Source organism: Saccostrea cucullata, unplaced genomic scaffold (assembly GCF_032062105.1).
Source record: "Saccostrea cucullata isolate Sc308-1 unplaced genomic scaffold, CSIRO_AGI_Scuc_v1 ctg2141, whole genome shotgun sequence".
NCBI classification, from domain to species: domain Eukaryota; kingdom Metazoa; phylum Mollusca; class Bivalvia; order Ostreida; family Ostreidae; genus Saccostrea; species Saccostrea cuccullata.
The window spans coordinates 1-26,103 of NW_026934124.1; the positions used below are offsets into that span (position 1 = coordinate 1).

Below are 26,103 nucleotides of genomic sequence, written 5' to 3' on the forward strand. Positions count from 1 at the left end.
TAACATTCAAAATAAAATAGGAAAGAGTTTTACTTTCTATTGTGTTTTACCACTAAAATTAAAGTTTGCTCTGTGCTTTCATTTTAGATTGCAAATGTGATAGACAGCCATGCTGCCACTCTTACAAGAAGAACAGAGAGAGAAAACTTCTTCATGACAACACAGGGCATAGTTCAACTAGTTCAGAGGTTAGAGGTCATAGTATTGCCGACCTTTGGTAATCTCAAGTGTCCCAAATTTCTTCTAAAGCATATCAGAGAGTATATTTTCTTCGACAAGCATGCATGTCAATCCATCCATATCAGATTCATAATTGAACCAAAAATTGAATGCCTCTTCCTTTTGCATGTGACAGTTCTATCATAAAGCTTAATGGAATGAATTTTGTGTATAATTGTTCTTTGTGTAACGCATGTGACATTTTCTTTTGACAGTGGATCTAAGGGGTAATGCTAGTGGGTTGTGAGTAGTATGAATCACAAGGTTTTAAGATTTCTGGTCACCCTTCGAACTTTTTTTCACACTTGATCCGAACAGATAAACTTGAAGTCCAGTACATGCACATAACTGAATTTTCTTTTCATTTTGTTAAAGAATTTAATAGTCAGACAAGATATGCATACCTCTTAAATTGAATAAGAGCGTGATTTGAAAGTCGAAAATACATCATTCCACTTGATACTAACTTTATTTATATATCTAGAAAGAAATTGGGAAATAATTGCCAATGCATTCAACTATTATCAGTTTCTAGGTTTTTAGTAAACATGCAAGGGGGCCCTTACTGAGACAAATAATCTTGAAAACTTGTATGGAACTGTTTTGCACTCTTCATAGACCTTCTGGCATTAACCCCATTTCTCCTCTTTTTGTTTCCACAGCCTAAATGTTCTGTGTTTGTCTTTGTGTGTAATACCAGGAACTACATTCTGTATTTTGTGGTTTTTGTCTGTGTCTGTTGATTGCTTTTCTCACCCCCTCCCCCTCTCTTTCTCCTTTCAATGTGCTTCAATAATGATCATAACTCATTATTAATCCCAGCCCTAAACATATGTACTGAAGTCCACACGACTTTTTAGAGAAATAGAAGGAATAAGTATCTGAAAATATGTTCAATTCATGGTACACTGTATTAATAAAAAGTTTTGAAGAAGAAAAAGACTAGTCTAATATCAAAACGTCGCCATATGTGCTTTGAAAATTCTTCAGTGTTTAACATGTGGGTTATCTCTGAATTCTAGGTACCGGAATGGGATCAGAGGTCACATGAAGAGTGTAGTACAAGACTTACTGAAACAGTACGTCAGGGTAGAGGTCCAATTTCAACATGGTAAGAATATAGTCACTCATCCTCCCCCACCCACTTCCAGTAAAGGAAAATGGATCAAAGTATATACAGTAGAACAAGCTTTTAATGAATATGCTTTCAATTGATTTATTCTTAGAGCAAAGTGATTTTCATTCTTATGAATTTAAAACATAATGTTAACTAAAAGGATTATTTCAATTGGAAGTTTGTTATTAGTGAATTTTATCGTACTATTAGTATACCATCATTATCCTTGTTTGAATCAAATTATAATGGCGTGAAGAAAAACGAAACCTTTTATATTATTAACAATTTATAAGATACAAGTATATTGATTAATGGATTTCCTTTTGACAGGTCACTATGACAAGTGTATAGCTCAGCTTATATCTAAGACCAAGGACATGTCTGCAGTGGCTGGCAGCATCTTCTCTCATCTGGCCGTACAGAAGAAAAACATCCTTATCACCATGCTCATCGTAAGAATCATCGACTTTGAAATCCTTTTTTCTTAATCAAAAAACTAGCTGATATAATAACAACAACAAAAAAATTCTTGATACAGAATTCCTTCAATTTCAGAATTGTTTGGGTTTTTCTCATAAAATATCATTTTCTCAATAAAAAATAACAAAATAACTGCTAACTTAGCTCATAGTTCCAAAATAAATAAGAAAAAATTGAATTTAATCAGGTGATGCTATAGTAATGATAGAAAAAGGGGATTTCAGAATTCAGTCAAAAAATCTGATAACTAGATATATTTATTATAGGATCACCTGTGCAAGAAAGAAGCGGGTCTGACGGATGAGTTGGCCTCCATACTTACTGAGCTCACCACACTGAACAATGCAGAGAACGCTAAAGTAGCTCTCAGGGCCAGACAGGTATTACAATGCCTTTATACACAATATTCATTTTTATATGCGTATCAATCTCACTGCCAATTAGATCTCTGAAAATCATAGGAGTGGATCAAGATATTTTAAGATGATGCAATTTTTATGCAATTTTTCCCCATTCACAAAAGTAAGAAATTCGTTTAAGTTAAACAGCTGGGTACTGTAGATCACTAAATTTTCATGACACCTTATTTTCGCGAGATAGTCATTGACAGTTGATTATGCGAGACAAAATTTTCACGAATTATGGTTTTTGCTCTATATTATCTTAAGGAATGCTATTATACGCTAGAATTAAATTTTCGCAAGCACACTGTCTCGCGTAATTAAGCGAAAATAAAGTTTTCGTGAATTAAAGGTGATTTACAGTATTCTAGATAACTGTGCTATATTCACAAATTCGCAATATCTGTGTTCATACTAAATGAATTTTGCTGTATCATTTGTTTTAGGTGTTGATAGCAGCTCACACTCCCCCCTATGAACTCAGACATAACCAGATGGAATCCATCTTTCTGTCGGCCATTGATATGTATGGACCAGAATTCAATCCTGAAAATCTACAGGTCAGGCAAATTTCTCTCACATGATCTTTATCTTCTCAGTTAAATGTCCTTGTCATTCAACCGAAAAAAAATTGGAAAGTAAAATTTCAGATATGTCTCCTTGTTCAATGTTAAAACGTTCTGGTATATTATTTAGAAGAGAAAGGCTTATTTGGATTTCTTGTATGACGTAAGCTTTCAAGGTTAATTTTTTTTTTGTAGTTTTTTGCATGATAATTTCTTGTTCTAATAGTTTAGATATTGTGGTTTTTGTTACACATTTCTCAGTATTCTGTAAAAATATATGAAATTAAAAAAAGGTAGAATAGACTTTAGCTAGTCAACAAAATGGATACAGATTAGAGAATCAGATATTTTAAAAGTCTGTAGCAGTCAATTCATGTTTTATGGAACATTTAAGTGGCTTTATATTCAATTTAGTTGTCATCAAAAATTATATTCCCTTACCTGGTATATACATCTATAATTATGTATATATCCATATCAGCACTTCAAATTTTTTCTTCAGAAAATCATCCATTCAGAGACGGCCATTTATGACATCCTTCAGGAATTCTTCTGGCACACTAACAACCTGGTCAGATCTGCTGCCTTAGAGGTGAGAACAAAGCAGTCAGAGTCAGGAATCAATTAAATGATCACAGTTTCATGAACTTATAGTAGAAAAGTCTTTCTTGAGTTTATAACGTTCTCTACGCCTCTGTTCACTAAAATGGAATTTCACTTTTATGATATGTTTTCTTTTTAAAAAAATCATATTGTGCTTCCCAAATTTGCTTTGAATTCCTAAATTTGACAAGCATGTATAAGAATAAGAATCATTTATCTGAATGAGAGTTATCTCTCTTAGAGTAGGGTCCAAGCACCTTTAAAGGACTATTTACTTCTCATTGCACTGTCTATATTTTGTAAACTAGTGCTTTAATATTTTGCAACATAGGTGTACATAAGGAGAGCCTACATTGCATATGAGGTAAACTGTCTCCAGCACAGAGAACTGAATGGGGACATGTCAATGGTGGAATTCAGGTTCCTACTCCCCAGGTCACACCCCAACAGGTAAAACATAATGAAGATATGTACACAAGTCAAAATACCTAATGAAAATATTTAGATAAAAATAAAAAATTCTGAATCAGTATTAAATTTGTCTGTTTTCTGGTCATTTCAGTAATTAGGATCAGATTACAGTTTCAAATTCTGTACTTAATTTTGTCGCTACTGTAGAGTATACTTGTACAATGTACATTAATAAGAGCAAGGGAGATATCTATTTTGATTATGAATTATAACAGTAACCAGTTAATTGTTTTGTTAATTATCAGGCTGATGGTGATGCGCTATGACAGCAGTGACAAGGTGTCCGGTCTGTCGGACCCTGAGGCCCACATCGATCAGCTGGAGGAACCGCCCACCTGTCAGAGAATGGGCATCATGGCCTCATTTAACTCCATGGCTGAATTCGAAATGTGAGTAGTGTCTGACAACATACCAAAGTTTAAAAGAAAACAACCCAAACCAGACATTATATGAGCTTCAGAGTCAAATTTTGTTTTTCTAGCATTTTTTAAATAAAAATAATGACTTTTCATTTAAAATCATTGGTAAAATTGCTTGTAAAAATATCATGATATTATCGTGATATTTTGGGAAAAAATTGTTAGTGATTTATCGCGATGCGAAATTTTTAACGATACCCATCCGTAATATTTGATGTGCATAAAGATTTTTTGTACAAATTCTCTTTGCAGCCACTTTGAGCAGGTGTTGGAGTGTTTTACAGTGGAGTCAGACAGCCCACCTAGCAGTCCCACTATACTGGCCAAGAGTCCCGCCGGCAACGAAGACTCCATCTCTCTTCATGTCAGTGTTACTTATTGTACCTTCTGATATGAAAAAATAAAAAGAAAGGAAAAAAGTTTATAAAAAGTCTTAAAAAATCACTTAAGTTAATTAACAATAAAAAGGTGCCAGACAATCAATGTTGATAAATTTTCTTGACAGAGTTCCTCAGATCCAGATGAACCCATCCATATCATCAATGTAGGAATTAAATTCAGCAAAAAAGAGAAATACGACGACAATGCCCTGGCCGTCAAATTCCAGGATTTTTGTAAAGAGAGGGTATGGACTCAAACCACAGAATACAATTATGAATTTTAAACTGCAATTCTCTGTTATAAATTTATTATGGCTGTAGTTTGAGATTATTGGATTGTGTGTTTTGTGATATTTTTAGGAGCAATATTTGTGTGAGAAGGCCATCAGAAGAATCACATTCCTTGTCTACTGTAGGGTACGTCTCAAAATGAACTTTTTTGCTGTTATTTCTGTAGGGCAGGTTTCAAAATGATAGGTTAAAAATTGAATGCTTTCACTGTGACTGAAGTTAAAAAACCTGGTATGGTAATGTGTCATAATTTATTTTGATTTATATGTGCAAAGCAGTTGATTATGTATTTTACATTTATAATTAATTTGAATTTTTTTTTCTCTTTTAGAGAAGTTCACCAAAATATTTTACATATCGTGCCAAATTTGATGTAAGTAAATGACAACATCAGGTAACAAAAAGAAATGTTTATACTTTAAATGATGTAAATAATACACCTGAAAACAAGTGACTGTGTTTCAAGAAGTCTTGTTCCTTTCAATGATTAGACTATGATAAATAATAATGGTTTATTTTTAGTTTGGAGAGGACAGCATTTACCGACATTTAGAGCCAGCCCTGGCCTTCCAGCTGGAGATCAACAGACTGAGGAACTTTGACCTGGAGGCCATTCAGACCAACAACTACAAGATGCATCTATATCTCGGAAAAGCTAAGGTAGATTTTAACTCCATTCTGATTAAAGGGAGAGAACTCTTACTGTATTTGTAATTCAGATTAAAAAAAGCCTAGTAGACCTCATTTGTAAACAAATCAAGTGTTTTGAAAATTAGTGAATAAATATGTCTTATCTTATTGAAATCATATTATTTTTATTAATGTTTGTTGCTCTACATAAATTTGTGGGAAATTGAAGTTGATTGAAAAATTTCATAATGTTGCAGACTCCGAACAAAGTTGATTGTATATCCAACAGTCCAATAAAAGGGACCTAACTCTGTGAAACTTACATTATAAACGTATTTGTTTATTGTATAACAGGTGGCAGCGGGACAGGAAGTGACGGATTACAGATTCTTTGTGAGGGTCATCATACGGCACTCTGACCTCGTCACCAAGGTAAATACAGACAATGAATCGACACAAAAATTTTTCCTCTCAAAAGGAAAAATAAATATGTTTTGATGCAAAAACAGTAACAACTGAAGATATTGTCTGATTTATACCATCATGTGTATATGCATTTTTGCACTTCTTTATTTTCCTCCCCTAAATTCTAAATTCTACTAGAATCAAAAATCCAATCAAGCAAAGTATTTCTTATCAAAGTTGTCCAATTTTTGTGTGTATGTGCTCTATTTTAAACAAACACAAGCCTTAAGTAACACTGAACTGACAAGTTTCTAATGCTTTTAATTTATTTCATCAGGAGGCCTCTTTTGAGTACTTACAAAATGAAGCAGAGAGAACCCTCCTTGAGGCTTTGGATTCATTAGAAGTGGCGTTCTCCCACCCACTGGTGAGCTAGGGTTTATAAAGTCATGTAAAATTTCTTATTTTCATTGATTTAGATTTTAATTTGGTATGTAGAAAAAGTATTGGTTCATGGGGATTAAATTCCATGGTTAATGTAAACAATTATGGTACTGGAGTTTGAAAGTTCCAATTTAATTTTCTGGAGGACACAATATTTAAAGAAAATCTTTGTACCTTGAAAAACAAAAATTACCCCCAACCCACCCCCACAAGAATTAGTAATTTCACAGTATTTCAAAATTTATCAAAGTGATGTTTTCAGTTTGTATCAGAATGAACATTCATGATACTAAATAGATCTTGTGTTATAATTCAAGTCCAAGAAGACTGACTGTAATCACATATTCCTGAACTTTGCACCAACCCTGACCATTCCAGAACCAGGCAAGGTAAAATCAACATTACCATGTAATATACTCATGTTTGAATATAAATACCACTCATTTTCTTACCATTTCTGGTCATTACCATTGTGAATCCACCATAACTCTGTGTTTACTTATATCTCGACAGCTGGAGGAGACAGTCAGAGCTATGGTGATGAGATACGGCAGTCGTCTTATGAAGATGAGAGTTCTTAATGCCGAGCTGAAATTCACAATCAAGTAAGACTACTTCTTAATGCTCAAACTTCCTATGAGACAAATAGTTTTGGTTGTACATACTTGTACAGTGGATTAGATCTAATTATAAGGATGAAAATTCTGGATAAGCTTTTAACATACAACACTTATTTTGGAATGTTTTAGGTTTGCATCCAGTGATACAAGCATTCCTATTCGTCTATACCTGACCAATGAGAGTGGATATTACTTGGACATGAGCATGTATAGGGAGGTCACAGATCCTAACATGGGACAAGTATGTGTCATTTCAGATTGCACTGCATTAGCAGCATTACCCCTTATAACCCTATAGTAAATGTACCTGTATTTTGAGATGGTCCCTTAAAATACCTATACAGATTTTGCCTAAACTTGGCAAGTATACTGATGTCAATGTTAGTTAAATATGGTATAAATTGAAGAGTTTTCTTCTGTAGTTTTCCACAATGAAACCCCAGACAGCTCCTTTGAGCTATCAAACTTGAGATTATCTTTTGTAGGTGATGTTTGAAGCCTATGGAACAAAACAAGGGGCCCTTCACTGTCTGCTGATCAGCACGCCCTACCCCACAAAGGACCACCTACAGCTGGAGATTCCAGGCCCAGTCAAGTGGAACAACTTATGTCTATGATTTTCCAGGAATGTTCACTCAGGTATCACAGAAATTAAGTCTCCATGTAATTATTTTTTCCACCAAAAATACCTGCTTCCATGTTATCTCATTTTTTCAGCATATTTCATAATTAAAAGTTAAAAAAGAATGGAAAGGTGATTAGTAACCAAATTTTTGCTGTTGTAAGATGACTGTTACGAATCATTTCTTTCTCATTCAGGCCTTGCAGAAGTTTTGTTGTTGTGGAGACATTATTATGATTCTGTCTTTCTCTTTCAGGCCTTACAGAAGTTTTGGAAGGATCACAGAGAAGAGAACAAGATTCCTGCTGATGCCTTCAGTTGTATAGAGCTGGTCCTAGATAAAGACAACAACCTTTGTAAACAGAACAGACTGCCAGGAGAGAATGAGGTTAGACTGTAGTATTGATACCAATCTGTTTTCTGTTCACGTCTGGAAAGTAAATCTCTTGATATTATGCTTTATTGGAATGTTATCCTCTGTTTGACATTTTACCTTTCAGATTGGAATGGTGGCCTGGCAGATGACCTTGAAGACACCAGAATGTCCTGAAGGTCGTGACATCATTGTTATATCTAATGACATCACATACAAGATTGGCTCCTTTGGACCTGTAGAGGATCTCCTGTTTAAGGTACTGTATGTGTACTTTAAAAAGTGAGCTTTCATATTTTAGTGGCTTTGGTGCAAACAAGATGCCCTATTTCATGAATACAGCTAACAAATCATTTATAAATACAACGCACAGCCCGGACCTGTGTAGTGCCAGATAATGATTACGCCATACCCAGTGACTACACTGCATTCATGCATTACAGTATCATCCAGTATCATAAAGCTTATTAAAGTTGGAAAATGATAAATAAAATAAAAAATGATTGATTTAAAAAAAAGTCTAATATGAACAATACCTATCTGTGAAATGGAATCTGGAAATTCCAGAGGTGGAATCAAGTGGCTTGGAGGAGTGAGCATCTTCTGTTGACTGTTGAAGACTATGTGATGATTACCTTTAATTTTCATTTTTGGTTGAAAAATCAAAGACTTCTTAGCCAGATCAACATTTTTAGCCTTTGAAAATCACCTTTCAGAAAGCCTCAGAGAAAGCCCGGAGAGAGGGACTTCCCCGAATCTTCATCTCGGCTAACAGTGGAGCCAGGATAGGTCTGGCTGAGGAGATCAAGCACCTGTTTAAGGTGGCCTGGAATGACCCCAAAGATATAGAAAAGGTAAGGCTTAGCTTATAAAGGTGGCCTGGAATGACCCTAAAGATATAGAAAAGGTAAGGCTTAGCTTGTAAAGGTGGCCTGGAATGACCCCAAAGATATAGAAAAGGTAAGGCTCAGCTTTTAAAGGTTGCCTGGAATGACCCTAAAGATATAGAAAAGGTAAGGCTCAGCTTATAAAGGTGAACTGGAATGACCCCAAAGATATAGAAAAGGTAAGGCTTAGCTTATAAAGGTGGCCTGGAATGACCCCAAAGATATAGAAAAGGTAAGGCTCTGTTTGTAAAGGTTGCCTGGAATGACTGATTATATACAGTAAAACATGGTTATGCTGAAAATGCTTACAAGGAATTCATTATTAAAGTGAAAAATTTTTCATTCCCAGAAGTTAAAAAAATATCACATGTAGTCAACATAAAAAATATAAGAAAAGTTGTTCATAAAGACTCAAATTGCTTGATGCCTGTGCATATATACCTATATTAAGCATATTGTACTGTATACAAAAGTCAACATTGAAAAAGTACGCAGAGATGAGGTTACTTTGTTTGAGGTCCTTAAAACAGTAATTCTTGTTTACATTTGTATTCTATAGAGAGAATTTTGTTTTGTTTTTAGGGATTTAAATACCTGTACCTGACCCCTGTAGATTTTAAGAAAGTTAGTGCCATGAATTCCGTCCATGCTGAGCTTATAGAAGATGAGGGAGAACCTAGATATAAAATTATTGACGTCATTGGTAAGGACTTCATTTCACCTTTTACATTGTGACTAGAGATTAAGACTGATTACCAGCAGAACATTGTTCTATTTTAACTTTTTATTATTTCACAGGTAGAGAGGAAGGACTGGGGGTAGAAAATCTAAGAGGATCAGGAATGATCGCTGGGGAGTCATCTATAGCTTACAATGATATCATTACAATCAATTTGGTATGTGCTTATTTTAACAAGAAATATTTTATTGAAGTTCATAAAACATCATTTGGACCTAAAAGCATTCATAAATAGCCTTAATAGTTCTCTTGGTTAGTGCTTGATTGAAAAACATTGACAGTTTTATTGTTAATACTGATGGTATAAGTTGAATTAAAAATAAAAAAAAACTAAATTATGACAGAAAAAGTCAGGAAATGCAAAAGGCTATAAGGGATTTTGGAAGCCATTTGAGTCATCTTTGGGTTAAAGTTTTTTAATTTGTTCAAAAATAACTTTATGCAAATTTTCATGCTGTTGGCATCATATAATTTGCTTGGTTCTACATGATTGTTTTGGTGTATATATAGGTAACCTGTCGAGCTATAGGTATGGGTGCTTATCTGGTTTGTGTGTAGCTTACAGATTGTCTGTTCTATATCTAGGTTAACTGTCGAGCTATAGGTATAGATGCCTATCTGGTTTGTGTGTAGCTTACAGATTGTTCTATATATAGGTAACCTGTTGAGCTATAGGTATAGATGCCTCTCTGGTTTGTGTGTAGCTTACAGATTGTTCTATATTTAGGTAACCTGTCGAGCTATAGGTATTGGTGCCTATCTGGTTTGTTGATAACTTACAGATTGTTCTATATTTAGGTAACCTGTCGAGCTTTAGGTATAGGTGCCTATCTGGTTTGTTGATAACTTACAGATTGTTCTATATTTAAGTAACCTGTCGAGCTATAGGTATTGGTGCTTATCTGGTTTGTATGTAGCTTACAGATTGTTCTATATTAAGATTACCTGTCGAGGTATTGGACAGGTGCCTATCTGGTTTGTTGATAAATTACAGATTGTTCTATATTTAGGTTACCTGTCGAGCTATAGGTATAGGTGCCTATCTGCTTTTATAGCTTACAGATTGTTCTATATGTTACGGATTTCCCCATGACCAAAATTACCCACAGATTGGATCACCCCAATTTATGCCCTGAATATTTAATCTACGTATCGTAATTTTATTTATAGATATTATGGGAATATTACCAATCATCGTATGTCATTTATGTATGCTTTATAATTCATTGTCTTTGTTTATTTCATGAATATCATTTGGTTTTATTGTACAAACCCGAATTTCCTCCATAGTTCAGCCCAATCGTAATAGCAAATAGCTGCCTGGCATTGTTATTCAATCAAGGTACCCAAATCCAACTTGGCATCGTAACCAAAACAATTCCCAATCAACAAATCATTCCTTTTCCCGCATTTGTAATGCTAAAGCCTTTACTTGATGCAAAAGTTATGAGTGTTACCATACAAACGTCGCGCGAATACTGGCGGTACCGCTTGTTATTCGCGCGTGAACTAATTCGCACCGGAATATGAAAAGGTATATAAAGAAGGCACTCTAGACTTTTTCTTCAGACTGGGGGGTTGGTCAGACCCTTTAACATCTGACCAACTAAGAGTCCCAACTTCCCATCATTGGGTAAAAACTGAGGCCTTCACATTGGGTAAATTAATCCAGTCTCCAATATTGGGAAACCCAATTCTATATATCCTGACCCAGCCATAATCAGCTGAACAGATTGTCCCATTGTTGATGTTGTGGAACCCAATCAGCTGACCCTTATATATATACTGACCCAACCATAATCAGCTGAACAGATTGTCCCATTGTTGATGTTGTGGAACCCAATCAGCTGACCCTTGTATATATATCCTGACCCAACCATAATCAGCTGAACAGATTGTCCCATTGTTGATATTGTGGAACCCAATCAGCTGACCCTTATATATCCTGTCCCATTATCCATTAGTATACTCTGTATTTTATAAATAATAAATCATTATTGTTATTGTTTGAATAAATTCATTTTATAGATAAACAAATCTTGTTGATTAATCGAGGTAAATCTCAGGAATAAGAGGACCCACATAATTTTTGTAACACCCAAGATTGGGTCACGTTACAATTTGGTGTCAGAAGTGGGATATCCATTTGCTTATTTCTGTTTACCAAAATTTTTCTATTATAAAGACAAAAGAATTCTTAAATTTTTGTATATTTTTATTGACCCAATCAATTTTTGTACCCAATAATTACAATGGAAACTGAGGTAAGTTTGGATTCAGAAGTCACTTTCAAATCACGCCCATCCTTGTCCAGTGCAGTGGAAGATAGTCGTGATCATAATTTACCCGCTCCCAGTCTCCAATCTTCCCCAATGGCATCAGATTCAGTACCGCCTGCAAAGAACAATCAATTGGACATGTTAGTGTCTATGGTACAAAGTGTTAACCAACAATTGTTGGGTATGAGACATAAATATCATGAATTGAGAGATCAGGTAAATCATTTAGAAAGAAAATTTGAAAACCCAACCTATGACGGGGGTGACAATTATCACACACCCAGTGTCTCAATATCCAGACCCATTCACCCAGTCCACTCTTATGATGATTTCCAACCCCATATTCATCCAGACCCAACGAATGGGCAAAGGGAATATACATGTCACCCAAGAACAATGTCGGGTACCCATTATTCCCCCTTACTTGAAATCAATAGAAATGAAAATGGAATGCCTCTCCAATCTACACCCAAAACCCATGTTACTATAAAACCCCAAACATTTGATGGATCAGAGGACTTTGATGAGTACCTTGCCCAATTTGAAATTTTAGTTGACTTGCATGGGTGGGACTATAAAACCAAATCACTGTATCTAGCCAGTAGTCTGACAGGTAGTGCCCGTGCCCTCCTGAGTGAACTGAATGAAATCCAGAGAAGAGATTTTAATTCCCTTGTGAAAATCCTAAATAGGAGATACGGCTCTATTGAAAGGTCAGAAATGTTCCGTGCCCAACTCAAAACCAAAACTAGGGGTGCAAATGAATCCTTACCTGAATTGGCCCAATCTATTAAAAAGCTAACTCGTCAAGATTACCCAACAGCCGACCCAACTATTATAAGCATTCTGGCCCTTGATCAATTTATTGATGCCCTACCAGACCCAGATATGCGATTAAGGTTAAGGGAAGCCAAGCCCAAAGATATAAACGAAGCTGAAATTTTGGCCATTCGTTTGGAAACATATAGATTGGCAGACGCCCAACGCAATAAAACTGTTCATGCCATTAACAAAACAGAACCCATTCAAAACTTGCAGGATGATCTCCAATCCCTTACCCAAGAAATCAGAGCTCTAGTAAGGAATTGTCAAATGCCTACCCATAATTTGATGGAAACCCCTTATGCACAGTATCATGTATATGAGAACTCATACCCCTATGCGAATTATTCCAATATGGGCTCCTATGGAAATTCAGTAAGACCCGACTACCAAAACAACAGACCTACAAATTATGGACCCAGACCCCAAGGTTCACCCTACCAAGGAAATTCCAACAATTGGAAAAATTACCCAAAGAACCCAAGTCAAAATCAATTCCAACCCCAAAATCAGGGAAACTACCCAACGTCGAATTCGGGGGTCGGAAGTCGACAGGTTCAAGGGGCAGGCCCAAACAACACTCACCATTAAATATGGCTCAACCTCTCTCACTAAAACCCGAACCCAATATTGAAAATAAAACAGAAATTGAATCCAAGAAAGATATCCCTTGTACTGAACCTATCCCCAAAGAAATTTTAGTGAGAGATATAAATGGGGAAAATGATGGAATTTATGTGACTGGAAAAATTGGAAATAAAGAAACAAATATACTAGTAGATACGGGTGCCAGTATGACTATTGTCAGCACCCAATTCTTCCAAAATTTGGATACTGCGGAAAAGCCCCAAATTACCCCGGTACATCTGCAAGTGGTAATGCAATCCCAGTTAAGGGAGAATGCCCAATCAAAATATCCCTTGAAAATTTACAAGTTACCCATAAAGTACTTGTGGCTGACATACAATACCCATGCATATTGGGACTAGATTTTATGACCCAGAATTCATGTGACCTTTTTGTTAAAAATATGAAACTAAAGGTACAGGGTATAGACATTCCCTGCTTTAGTAAATCGTGTGTAAAAATTGTGTCTTGTGGCAAGATAAGTCTTGCTGAGGATATTGGAAATCCTCCCCATTGTGATTATGTTGGACCCAAAAAAGGTAGATAACCCTTTACTTAAGGATGAGGTTGGAAAAATAGAACCTATCCCAAGTTTTGTTGAGAAAAATGATTATTGATTCCCCCTGAAACTGTAGACAGAGAAGTCACAGTTTGTCACATGAATGTGAATGAAAATACCCAATGTGCCACAGTCAAATGTGATGACAAAATACTAGATGTATTGGAAGACCCAATCAATACCCAAACCATTAATGCTTGTAGCCAAGAGCTCGGCCCTCTATGTATGAATGTTGAGAATGTCCCAAAAGAAATTACAAATGGATCCAAGAAAGAGTTCCATTTAAATGAAAATTGCCATGAAGCTTTCGACAAACTCCAAAGAGCCCTAACAAGTTCCCCAACCTTATCCTACCCCTACAATGGAAAATTACAAAATATTGTTGGAAAATCATATGTGTCATACCCATCACTTAACCCAGACATGATGATCCCTAGTTCATACCTTGCCGTGAGGGACCCGGAGCATTCCGAGCCGTATGATGTACTTCCGGACATTGATCCTGGACATTTCCCAATGATGCTGGATTCCTAATACATGGACGTACACTGGACCTTGTGGATATTCCAATGGACTATCTCGTATAACTTTGTGAACATTATAATAGTGAATATTCTGTGACTTGTGTCCGTCATGACTTTTCTATTCCAATGGATCCAGGATTGGTAAGAAGCGATGAACTGTGATGAACGAAAACATTTTGGTAAAAGTGAATGTGTTGATGATTATGAACTGTTATTCATAATTTTGTTATTCATGCCTATGATTATAATTTGTTGACCACATTGTAATTATTGATATGTATGTATTATTGTGGCCCATGATTGTGTTTACTGTAAATATCACTCTCAATGACAATATTCCCATGAAATATAGTCCCAAAAATGAGACTTGATGAAACGATCCAACATTCGGGACGAATGTTTTAGGTAACCTGTCGAGCTATAGGTATAGGTGCCTATCTGGTTTGTATGTAGCTTACAGATTGTTCTATATTTAGGTTACCTGTCGAGCTATAGGTATAGATGCCTATCTGGTTTTTTAGCTTAAAGATTGATCTATATTTAGGTTATCTGTTGAGCTATAGGTATTGGTGCCTATCTGGTTTGTGTGTAGCTTACAGATTGTTCTATATTTAGGTAACCTGTCGAGCTATAGGTATAGATGCCTATCTGGTTTGTTGATAAATTACAGATTGTTCTATATTTAGGTTACCTGTCGAGCTATAGCTATTGGTGCCTATCTGGTATGTTTGTAGCTTACAGATTGTTCTATATTTAAGTAACCTGTCGAGCTATAGGTATAGGTGCTTATCAGATTTTTGTGTAGCTTACAGATTGTTCTATATTTAGGTCACCTGTCGAGCTATAGGTATAGGTGCCTATCTGGTTTGTAGCTTACAGATTGTTCTATATTTAGGTAACCTGTCGAGCTATAGGTATCGGTGCCTATCTGGTTGATAGCTTACAGATCGTTCTATATTTAGGTAACCTGTCGAGCTATAGGTATTGGTGCCTATCTGGTTTGTAGCTTACAGATTGTTCTATATTTAGGTAACCTGTCGAGCTATAGGTATTGGTGCCTATCTGGTTTATAGCTTACAGATTGTTGTATATTTAGGTTACCTGTCGAGCTATAGGTATAGGTGCCTATCTGGTAAGACTGGGACAGAGAACTATACAGGTGGAGAACTCCCACATCATCCTCACCGGTGCAGGTGCACTTAACAAGGTATGTCATGCAAGATAGTAACTCATTATTAGTGAGAAAAAAATTTCAGGAATTGTGGTCATTGCTTAAAGGATTTCTAATATTTGGGCTTAATTACACAAAAATAAAGTTTTCATAAAAAACAGTGATTTACAGTACATTTATTTTAGGTTTCCTGTAGATGTAAATTCAAGAGAAAGGTTATGTTCATTACTAACCCCCACAAACAATGTTGTTTTCTTATTATAATTTGAAAATTTAATTAAAACAGGTCCTTGGTAAGGAGGTGTACACCAGTAACAATCAGCTGGGAGGAATCCAGATCATGTACACTAACGGAGTCACTCACGACGTAACAGCTGACGACTTTGAGGGAGTCTACAAAATCATCAAGTGGCTGTCATACATGCCTAAGGTACTGTCCATTCTTATAACTGTCACTGGAGAATAGAGTACAGCATAAAAGAAAAACAATATCCTTAGTCAAAAGAATTAGTCAAATAAGCTTTGTTTTCATTTTTACAGACTGAAGCAGTCTTTATTTTATCTGTTAGTGAATTATGTATTTAAATTAGTGTAATGGCTAGTTATTGAGTGCAATTTATCTGGATTGTTGTTTCAGTGTAAGGGTTCCCCATTACCAGTACTAGACACAGGGGACCCTATAGACAGACTGGTGGACTTCATCCCCACAAAGGCCCCCTACGATCCCAGGTGGATGCTGAATGGCCGACAAAATCCAGGTAAACATAGTGCATTTATAATGCTTGTACAGTCTCTGAATCTCTGTTAAAACATTTCTGAATCATCAATAATGTTCATTACTGTGGTGTTAATTGTAGATGACAAGAATTCCTGGCAAAAAGGTTTCTTTGATCACAAGTCTTTCCATGAAATCCTACAGCCTTGGGCTCAAACAGTGGTCACAGGTCGAGCAAGGTTTGTCTCCCTTTATGCATTTACTGTAGCTGAATTATACATCCAAAATAATAAGTAAGACTTGTATCAAAGGAAGAGGAATCTTGATCTGTGTTATTTTTATGTGTGTGTCTTACAGATTGGGCGGGATCCCTGTGGGGGTGATTTGTGTAGAGACCAGAACAGTAGAAATGACCATACCAGCTGACCCCGCCAATCTAGACTCAGAGACCAAGGTACTGGAACATATTATTTTACTTTGTACATCTAGTGTATTGTTAGAGAAATTTGTCAAAACAATAACAAATTAATTTACATATTATTTTTCTGTGTTCTTCAAATGTTTTGTAAAAGAATAAAATGTCAAAATATAAAAATTGAGCAATTTGTAAAAAAAAAATTTGCTCCAAATCTTTATTTAATTTGAAATATTTTAGATATGATATGATTTTAAACTGAGGATTCTTGTTAAAGGTACAAGACTTTAATTTAAAAAATGAAATTTTGTTTAAATGAAATTGCACTTATACATGTAGGTGATACAACAAGCAGGTCAGGTGTGGTTCCCAGACTCTGCCTATAAGACAGCTCAGGCCATTAAGGACTTTAACAGAGAGGACCTCCCTCTCATGGTGTTTGCTAACTGGAGAGGATTCTCAGGGGGAATGAAAGGTACTGGATATTAATAAAGTCAGAAAATCATGGGATCATGAAAGTTTTCATACGTAACTCTGGTATTTTTGTTTTGTTATTTTTGTATTTTTTGTTCAAATTATTCTCGTGGAAGGATTTTAATACAAAATTTCGAAAGATTTTTTTCTGTACAGTAGCTGTCTGAAAATTTTATTGAGCATGAGTTCAAAATATGCATCAGCATTTTTAGCTCTACTGGTCAGAGACCAGAAGAGCTTATGCGATAGTAATGCGTCCGTCGTCCGTCCGTCTGTCTGTCCGTCTGTCTGTCTGTCCGTCTGTCTGTCTGTAAACAATTTTTCAAAATGCTACTCCTCCTACAGTTTTGGTCTGATTTTAATATAACTTGGCACAGAAGTAGACTACACTAAGATACATAATTCTATGTATCGGTTTTTGTTTTCAATGAACGGTGTTGCCGTTGTTACTAAAAATAGAAATTTCAGTGAAATTCTTTCAAAATGCTACTGCTCCTACAGTTTTGGTCTGATTTCAATATAACTTGGCACACAAGTAGACTACACTAAGATACATAATTCTATGTATCAGTTTTTGATTTCAATGAACGGTGTTGCTGTTGTTACTAAAAATAGAAATTTCTGTGAAATTCTTTCAAAATGCTACTCCTCCTACAGTTTTGGTCTGATTTCAATATAACTTGACACACAAGAAGACTACACTAAGGTACATAATTCTGTGTATCGGTTTTTGATTTCGATGAACGGTGTTGCCGTTGTAACTAAAAATAGAAATTTCTGTGAAATTCTTTCAAAATACTAATCCTCCTACAGTTTTGGTCTGATTTCAATATAACTTGGCATACAAGTAGACTACACTAAGATACATAATTCTGTATATCAGTTTTTGATTTCGATGAACGGTGTTGCCGCTGTAACTAAAAATAGAAATTTCTGTGAAATTCTTTCAAAATACTAATCCTCCTACAGTTTTGGTCTGATTTCAATATAACTTGGCATACAAGTAGACTACACTAAGATACATAATTCTGTGTATCAGTTTTTGATTTCGATGAACGGTGTTGCCGTTGTAACTAAAAATAGAAATTTTTGTGAAATTCTTTCAAAATGCTACTCCTCCTACAGTTTTGGTCTGATTTCAATATAACTTGGCACACAGGTAGACTACAGTAAGATACATAATTCTATATATCGGTTTTTGATTTCAATGAAGGGTGTTGCCGTGGTAACTAAAAATAGAAATTTCTGTGAAAAAGTCTCAAAATGCTACTCCAAGTACAGTTTAAGTCTGATTATAATATAATGTGGCATGCAAGTAGATTACACTAAGAACATAAAGAGACTTAATCAAGGATCATTATTCTTTTTATTGCTGTGGTAAAGTTTCAATTCCCAACTGCTTAAGAACTTTTCTCTTCCTTTGCTATAAGTACAAACCAGTAGAGCTTCAGTCTCGACAGAGACTTCTGGTTAGAAACATATTTATGAATGACAGATGTTTTACCTGTATTTGCTTGGAAATTTATTTGATATAATACTTAACTGTACAGTAAATACAATATTTTATAACTTGATTGTTTTAATGGTAAACATTAATTTGATATACAGTGAACCCTCAGATATCTGGACGCCAGATATCTGGATGCTTCAGTATCCGGACAATTTTTCATTGGAACGAAATTTTTAAATGTTATTTTGTCTTGTTTAACTGGTGATTCAGATATCCGGATGCTTCACATATCCAGACAAATTGACTGGGAAAGTGTCCGGATAAATGAGGGTCCACTGTATGTATTGAACACCTATTGCAATGTAACATTAAAAACCTTGTTAAAAACCTTGTTCATGTTTCAGATATGCATGACCAGGTACTTAAGTTTGGCTCCTACATTGTGGATGCCCTCACAGAATATAATCAACCCATCATGATTTACATTCCCCCGTACGCTGAGCTGAGGGGTGGAGCCTGGGTAGTGGTGGATCCAACAATTAACCCCACCCACATGGAAATGTATGCTGATGAACTCAGCAGGTAGGAGATTTTGATAGAGGATTAAAGAGAAATATGAAATTATCCTCATAGCTACATTGAGAAACTAAGCAAAATTATTCAAATATACTTAGGTAAAAAAAGTTTGTTTAAAAAAAAAGAGATGGCTCAATTTTTCATTTACTATCATGCATGCCTTTGTAGGGAGAGGGCTATAATAGGCTTTTAATGCTGCTTTTCTAGCTGCCCATTTGTGAATAGAATATAATATTGTATGAATTATATAAAGTACTACCATGCACATATTTACTTAAATAAAAAAAAAAAACAAGAGGAAAGAACATGTTTAAATCTATCTCTTTTTAAGTCTTCCATACTTTCTCCCCAAATGTACAGTCTAAATGATTGTGCTGATTTTATTCCAGGGGATTGTCCCCAAATGTACAGTCTAAATGATTGTGATGATTTTATTCTAGGGGATTGTCCCCAAATGTCCAGTCTAAATGATTGTGATGATTTTATTCTAGGGGATTGTCCCCAAATGTCCAGTCTAAATGATTGTGATGATTTTATTCTAGGGGATTGTCCCCAAATGTCCAGTCTAAATGATTATGATGATTTTATTCTAGGGGATTGTCCCCAAAATGTACAGTCTAAATGATTGTGATGATTTTATTCTAGGGGATTGTCCCCAAAATGTACAGTCTAAATGATTGTGATGATTTTATTCTAGGGGATTGTCTCCAAATGTCCAGTCTAAATGATTGTGATGATTTTATTCTAGGGGATTGTCCCCAAATGTCCAGTCTAAATGATTGTGATGATTTTATTCCAGGGGAGGTGTCCTTGAACCAGAGGGAACCGTAGAAATCAAGTTCCGGAGGAAGGACCTGGAGAAGACCATACAGAGACTGGACCAGACGTGTCGCCAGATCGTGGAGAAACTGACCAGTCCACAGCTGAATCCGGACGAGAAGGAGGAGCTCCAGAAACAGCTGGCAGCTCGCCAGGAAAAGTTACTCCCCATGTACCACCAGGTGGCGATACAGTTCGCTGACCTCCATGACACTCCCGGTAGAATGGAGGAAATGGGGGTTATTACTGTGAGTGTAATTTAATGAAAGAAATGAAAAGAAATATTTAAACACTGTACAGATCAAGTATTTGAAAATGATTTGCAATGACCTATTTTAAAAGTATACATTCAAATATAACATATGAAAATTTCATAATATGTGATGATGTATTATAAATGTATTATAAAATTATAAACAAAAAAAAAAACAACAAAAAAAAAAAACAAAACAAAACAAAACAGTTTTTTTTTGTATCTTTCTTTGTATTTTCATGTTTTAAAGATTAAAGATTGACTTCTGAATTTCACTAGTCTGAATTTCTTTCATTCTTTGCCATACGTATAAAACAAACTTTAACTTTTCTAATAGGTAGTGATTTCACTGATATACATTGTATGTACTCTAATGTAATTTGAAAAGCATAAAGTATTGTTATAAAGACACAAACTTTTTTTTTAACACTACACTGCACTTGTTTATAAGTTTGTTGCACAACATAACATAACTCTTTTTGTCACATAGGACATACTTAAATGGCAGAAGAGCCGTGAGTTCTTCTACTGGCACCTGAAGCGACGGTTGTTAGAGAGGCAGCTGAAGAAGAAGATGAAGCAGTTCACACAGAACGTCGGGGAGGGGGAGCTCAACTCCATGTTACATCGCTGGTTTGTGGAGGACAGGGGCACTGTCAATGTAAGTAGTTGAGCTGTACCAGTCCTATTTATAGTTAGTTAATAAGTTAATTTAGAGGTTCACAGTTATTGGAATTTCATTTACTTTTTCATAATTTATAAATTGATATATTGACATACCGGGTATATTTTTGGCAGTCCAAACACTATCTCTTTTAAGAAAAAAGTACAAGAAGCGTATTTTGTTATAAATAAACTTTATTTGAGAGTTTTGTATCATTGAACAAGTAACTTGTGTCTATCTCCTAGTAATTCAGGGTTCGACACTAACGGTAACAGGCTGGGCTGGGACAACTGCATATTGAGGTCGGGCTACTAAACATGCCTATAAACTTGCCCTGCAGGGCTATTAAGATTTTTACCAAATACTCACTCAGAGCAACAGAAATAATTATCAATTACACACAATGTACATGATAATTGTTAAATTTATTTTTTGACATGTGTTATCAACATAATTATTATTTTTGTTAGTCAGAATAAAAACTTTAAAGGTGATTCGAAATACCATAAATGATTATAAATGTTGACTTTTTAAATAGAAAAATGTACATACCCGGTAGGTAAAATTATAGAGTGACATATAATTTTTACCCAAAATACAGCCAGAATGCAGAATTTGGCATGATCTTTATTTTCAAAATTTCCTGGGGGAGGCCCCCTGTATCCCCACCAGCATGAGGGGGAAATCCTACCTCCCGCACCTACCCCTCTGGTTGCTTCGCGACTCGGCCACCAGCCTTCGGCTGCTGAACCAAGAGTACATGAACAGGGCTAGTAGAAATTAGAAATGGCTAGCCCTGCTGACAACTATGGACTTAAATTTAGTGTCGATCCCTGTAATTGTATATTTTGGCAAGGTATATGGTGTAGATTTTGCTAAATCATATTGCCATGCATATGTTTAATTTCCCCCACTTTCGCGAAAGCGAGGGGACATTAAATCTCATTCGTCTGTCAGTCAGTCTGTCTGTCCGTCACAAAAACTTTAACCTTGCTCATAACTTTTGATTTAGTGAAGCTATGACTTTTATATTTCATATGTGTATTTCTAGTGACAAGACCTTTCTTTGGGTACCACCAAATTTGACTTTTTGACCTTGACCTTGGAGTTTGACCTACTTTTACTAAAAAATTCCAAACTTTTAATTTGGCCATAAATTTTGAACGGTAGAAACTAGGGCTTTCATATTTCACGTATATATTCTTTGTGGCAAGACCACTCATTGGATACCAACAACTTTGACCTTTAGACCTTGATCTTGGAGATTTCCGTCTTCATGAAAAAACTTTAACCTTGGCCATAACTTTTGAATAGTAAGGGCTAGGGCTTTCATACTTTACATATATTATCATTATGAGACGACGTTTCAACAACTTTGACCTTTTGACCTTGACCTTGGAGATTTCCGTTCTAATGAAAAAACTTTAACCTTGGCCGTAACTTTTGAATGGTAAGGGCTAGGGCTTTCATACTTCACATATGTAATTATTGTGAGATGACTTCTCATTGAATACCAAGAAATTTTACCCTTTGACCTTGGAGTTTGACCTTCTTTTCTTGATCTTGCCATAACTTTTGAATGGTTTGGGTAAGGGCTTTCATATTTCACGTATGTAATACTTGTGGCAAGACTTTTCTTAAGAAGCTACCAATATATATAATCTATTTTGTAATATGGGGTCATCAGGTTCACTTCCTTATAACTTATGATTGAGAAGAAATAGGGCTTTCATAGCTGACATTTGCATTACCTTTGACAAGATTTGTCACAATATGTCATAATAAAAAATGACATCCCACCCACAAAGACACCGAAAGCTGGGGACCACAATTCTTTGAATTTGCTTGTTGACACTTCTTTAAAAAAAAGCTGTAGGTAAGTAAATAGCTTTAGTAGTGATCAATGCCCTATGGGGTTTTTTTGACTGAGATAATCTCCTGATCTATCATTGATACTATAGGCTTACCTGTGGGAGGATGACAAAGCTATGGTAGAGTGGTTGACAGAACAGATCAGAGAAGACAGTGTAGACAACGCTGTATCAGACAACATCAGATGTCTACAGAGGGAACACGTCCTACAACAAGTCAGGAGGTAGGTATCAAATGTCTACAGAAGGAGCACGTAATACAACAAGTCAGGAGGTAGAAATCGGACAACAACAGATGTCTACAGAGGGAGCATGTCATACAACAAGTCAGGAGGTAGGTATCAGATGTCTACAGAGAGAGCATGTCCTACAACAAGTCAGGAGGTAGATATCAGATGTCTACAGAGGGAGCATGTCCTACAACAAGTCAGGAGGTAGGTATCAGATGTCTACAGAGGGAGCACACACTACAACAAGTCAGGAGGTAGGTATCAGATGTCTACAGAGGGAGCACGTCCTACAACAAGTCAGGGGGAAGATATCAGATGTCTACAGAGGGAGCATGTCCTACAACAAGTCAGGAGGTAGGTATCAGAAAACATCAGATGCCTACAGAGGGAGCATGTCCTACAACAAGTCAGGAGGTAGGTATCAGATGTCTACAGAGGGAGCATGTCCTACAACAAGTCAGGAGGTAGGTATCAGACAACACCAGATGCCTACAGAGAGAGCACATCCTACAACAAGTCAGGAGGTAGGTATCAGATGTCTACAGAGGGAGCATGTCCTACAACAAGTCAGGAGGTAGGTATCAGATGTCTACAGAGGGAGCATGTCCTACAACAAGTCAGGAGGTAGATATCAGATGTCTACAGAGGGAGCACCTCCTACAACAAGTCAGGAGGTAGGTATCAGATGACTACAGAGGGAGCACGTCCTATAACAAGTCAGGAGGTAGGTATCAGATGTCTTCAGAGGGAGCACATCCTACAACAAGTCAGGAGGTAGGTATCAAACAACATCAGATGTGTACAGAGGGAGCACGTCCTACAACAAGTCAGGAGGTAGGTATCAGATGTCTACATAGGGAGCATGTCCTACAACAAGTCAGGAGATAGGTATCAGTTGTCTCAAAGGGAGCCCATCCTACAACAAGTCAGCAGGTAGGTATCAGACAACACCAGATGTTTACAGAGGGAGCCCGTCCTACAACACGTCAGGAGGTAGGTATCAGATGTCTACAGTGGGAACATGTCTTACAACAAGTCAGGAGGTAGGTATCAGACAACACCAGTTGCTTCAGAGAGAGCACGTCCTACAACAAGTCAGAAGGTAAGTATCAGATGTCTACAGAGGGAGCATGTCCTACAACAAGTCAGGAGGTAGGTATCAGATGTCAACAGAGGGAGCACGCCCTACAACAAGTCAGGAGGTAGGAATCAGATGTCTACAGAGGGAGCATGTCCTCCAACAAGACATGAGGTAGGTATCAGACAACACCAGATGTCTACAGAGCGAGCACGTACTACAACAAGTCAGGAGGTAGGTATCAGACAACACCAGATATCTACAGAGGGAGCACGTCCTACAACAAGTCAGAAGGTACGTATCAGATGTCTACAGAGGGAGCACGTCCTACAACAAGTCAGGAGGTAGTTATCAGATGTCTACAGAGGGAGCACGTCCTACAACAAGTCAGGAGGTAGGTATCAGACAACATCAGATGTCTACAGAGGGAGCAGGTCTTACAACAAGTCAGGAGGTAGGTATCAGATGTCTACATAGGGAGCATGTCCTACAACAAGTCAGAAGATAGGTATCAGTTGTCTACAGAGGGAGCCCATCCTACAACAAGTCAGGAGGTAGGTATCAGACAACAGCAGATGTCTACAGAAGGAGCACGTCCTACAGCAAGTCAGGAGGTAGGTATCAGAAAACATCAGATGTCTACAGAGGGAGCACGTCCTACAACAAGTCAGGAGGTAGGTATCAGATGTCTACAGAGGGAGCACGTCCTACAACAAGTCAGGAGGTAGGTATCAGACAACATCAGATGTCTACAGAGGGAGCACGTCCTACAACAAGTCAGAAGGTAGGTATCAGACAATATCAGATATCTACAGAGGGAGCACGTCCTACAACAAGTCAGAAGGTAGGTATCAGATGTCTACAGAGGGAGTACGTCCTACAACAAGTCAGGAGGTAGGTATCAGATGTCTACAGAGGGAGCACGTCCTACAACAAGTCAGGAGGTAGGTATCAGATGTCTACAGAGGGAGCACGTCCTACAACAAGTCAGGAGGTAGGTATCAGACAACACCAGATGTCTACAGAGGGAGCACGTCCTACAACAAGTCAGAAGGTATGTATCAGATGTCTTCAGAGGGAACACGTCCTACAACAAGTCAGGAGGTAGGTATCAGATGTCTACAGAGGGAGCACGTCCTACAACAAGTCAGTAGGTAGGTATCAGACAACATCAGATGTCTACAGAGGGAGCACGTCCTACAACAAGTCAGGAGGTAGGTATCAGTTTTCTACAGAGGGAGCACGTCCTACAACAAGTCAGGAGGTAGGTATCAGACAACATCAGATGTCTACAGAGGGAGCATGTCCTACAACAAGTCAGGAGGTAGGTATCAGATGTTTACAGAGGGAGCATGTCCTACAACAAGTCAGGAGGTAGGTGATGGCTCAACTAGGGTTTGATAGCATTATTTCATTTCTTCATGTATAGATGAAGAACAGCATACTTTCAATATTAGGAACCAGACTGTCTGACTGAAAGGCTTTAAATTCTGATATTTAAATATCAGTTTAATTAACCATAAGTTATTGCTTGGTTGCACACTCTAGAAATTCTGATAGTTGTCTTCTCCTCAGGGTAAATTAAATTTAGCTAAAATATCAGGTTTTTGACATAAGATTTACAGATTGTCTCCCTTTAATTTATAAAATAATGCTCTAATCTTACTTAAAAATCAACACACTTTTTGTTTCTGTTTTCAGTTTGATACAAAACAATCCAGAGGTTGCTATGGATTCTATTGTCCACATCACACAACACATGACCTCAAGTCAAAGGTCAGAGGTCTCCAGAATTCTGGCCAACATGGACACGTGACCAGGATGGACAATTAGAATCAACAGTGACTGTATTTAAAAACATGTCTATTTAACAAATCATATGAAGTCATTAGGTGCAATTTGGATCAAA

At 36.6% G+C, this 26,103-nt stretch overlaps 1 pseudogene; it reads left to right on the forward strand.

Annotated features, from left to right (window-relative positions):
- The first annotated feature begins 67 nt into the window (after positions 1-67).
- Positions 68-26,103, forward strand: LOC134239980 (acetyl-CoA carboxylase-like; annotated as a pseudogene).